This window comes from Oenanthe melanoleuca, chromosome 4 (assembly GCF_029582105.1).
Source record: "Oenanthe melanoleuca isolate GR-GAL-2019-014 chromosome 4, OMel1.0, whole genome shotgun sequence".
In the NCBI taxonomy this organism is placed as follows: domain Eukaryota; kingdom Metazoa; phylum Chordata; class Aves; order Passeriformes; family Muscicapidae; genus Oenanthe; species Oenanthe melanoleuca.
Window position 1 is genome coordinate 27,294,933 of NC_079337.1, and position 2,292 is coordinate 27,297,224.

General features: G+C 41.1%; 1 long non-coding RNA gene across 1 annotated transcript; it reads right to left on the reverse strand.

Annotated features, from left to right (window-relative positions):
* Positions 1-438: 438 nt before the first annotated feature.
* Positions 439-1,573, reverse strand: LOC130252772 (uncharacterized). Its single transcript, XR_008840430.1, has 2 exons — positions 1,429-1,573; positions 439-1,359 (listed from the first exon to the last, which is right to left on the reverse strand). It is a non-coding gene; the product is annotated as an uncharacterized LOC130252772 (long non-coding RNA).
* Positions 1,574-2,292: the final 719 nt, after the last annotated feature.

Here is a 2,292-nt window from a genome sequence, read left to right on the forward strand (position 1 = left end):
TTTTGTATCTTTTGCAGGATTTTTCCCATTGCCTTTTCTGCTTCGTCTGACCAAGTAATGGTCTGAGTTATGTCAGTGGTTCCTTCCAGCAAATACGAATGGGTGCAATATCCGAATTTGTTATCCCTGTCCATGATCTTACACTCTGAATATCACCTAACAATTTCTGAACATCATTGACAGTTTCCATTTTATTGTGTAGTTCTAATTTTTTGGGAGAAAATCGAGTTAGAGTGATTGAAAAGCCCAAATAAGATCAAGGCTCTGAAGTTTGGACCTTTTCTGGGGCTATGTGCAAACCCCATAATTTTAGTTGACTTAACATTTCCTGTTTTTTGGCTTCCATCAATGGTTCCTTGCTAGCTACAAGGATATCATCCATATAGTGATAGGTAATTAATTCCGGGTTTTCTCGTCTCCATTTTTCTAATGCTAATGCAACATACCACTGACAAATAGTAGGACTATTCTTCATTCCTTGTGGAAGGACAACCCACTCATATCGTTTTGCAGGATGACTATTATTTACAGAAGGTACTGAAAAGGCAAACCTACAGGTATCATCTGGATGTAATGGTATGCTGAAAAAACAATCCTTTATATCTACTATAAACAAATGATAATTTTTTGGGATGGCACTAGGAGAGGGAAGGCCAGGTTGTAAAGCTCCGAGTGCTTGCATTTGGTCATTTACTGCTCTCAAATCATGCAAAAATCTCCATTTTCCTGACTTCTTTTGAATCACAAACACAGGTGTATTCCAAGGGCTGTGAGAAGGCCGAATATGTCCTTGTTCCATCTGTTCCTGTACTAATTCTTGAAGGTGCTCTAGCTTTTGATTTGGCAATGGCCACTGAGCTACCCATACAGGGTCATCAGATTTCCAGGATAATTTAATACAAGAGTGAGCACCTATTTTCTCAGTGGCCGCTCCTAAAAAGGCTGTACAGTAAGGACCATTTTCCATTGGCTAAGAACATCACAGCCTAGCAACCACAAAGGAGTATCTAACACATATGGACGAGTAACTGCTTTGTTACCTTCCTGGTCTAGAATGACAATAGAATTTTTACTCTGCCAAGTAGATGTAACTCCCGCAACACCCAATAGTGTTTCAGTTAATTTGACTAGAGGCCAGGACTCTGGCCAAGCTGAAAGATGCACAATAGTAACATCTGCACCTGTGTCCATCATCATTTCCGCCTGCAATTGAATTTCACTCGCACTCTCACCATTTTCTTTCATACATAATACCACCTGTCGTGTAGGTCTTTTAGCTGACAACATTTCAGAAAATGCCATGAGAGGACCAGTGCTTCCAAATCCACCCAACCTTTCTCTACTGCTTTTTGCTGGAACCTGCGGGTAAAAAGGTACAAGTTGAGCAATGGAACTACCCTTTGGTTTGAAAGCAGGTGGGGGAAATACTTTTAACATAATTTTGACAATTCCTTTGTAATCAGCATCAATAACACCTGGAAGTACAAAAAGACCTTGTTTAGAAGCAGAAGAAAGGCCAATTAATAAAGCTGCAAAACCATTTCCCAATGGGCCTTTTGTTGTAGTATCAATTAAAACAACATTTTCATCCTTAACAGTTACCGATTCCGCAGTTACCAGGTCGACCAGCGACCACTTCCACTCGTCGCTGCTTGCATCCTTGACAGGCTTCCGCAGGAGCAGATAGAGCTGTCGGCTCCTGAGGCGGGAGGTTCATGGGATGAGTTATAGCTCCTCTCGTTTCCCGGCAGAGGTGTTCCATCCTTCTTGATTTAGAGCGACATTCGTGTGCTTTATGACCAAATTTATCACACCGGCGACATACCCCTGCAAAAGCTGAAGACGCTGCAGGAACAGAAATATTCTGTTTCTGCAACCTCAATGGACAATATTTTCGTGTATGACCACGATGACCACAATTGTAACAAGAATCCATTGGGACCTTATTGCCACTACTTTTGTTACCTCCATTTTTTGTTAAGGCTGCTGCTAATGCTGATGCATGTATGCGAGCCTTTTCCTTTTCTATTTCCAGGGGAGCTCTGGAGCATAATTCAATCATTTGTAAAAGAGTCATGTTTGAAGGTAATGTTGCCAAAAGTTTTTTACAGATACTGTTCGCATTTTGCAAAGCCACTTCTCTTACCATGGTATCTTTTAATGCAAGAGGAATATCAGGGGCCAATTCCACTCCCTCTTTAATTCTATCCACAAATTTCAAGAAAGGCTCATCCTCACCTTGAACAATGTGTAAATAAGGCTGTCTCGGCTTACCTACTTGGGGTAACACAG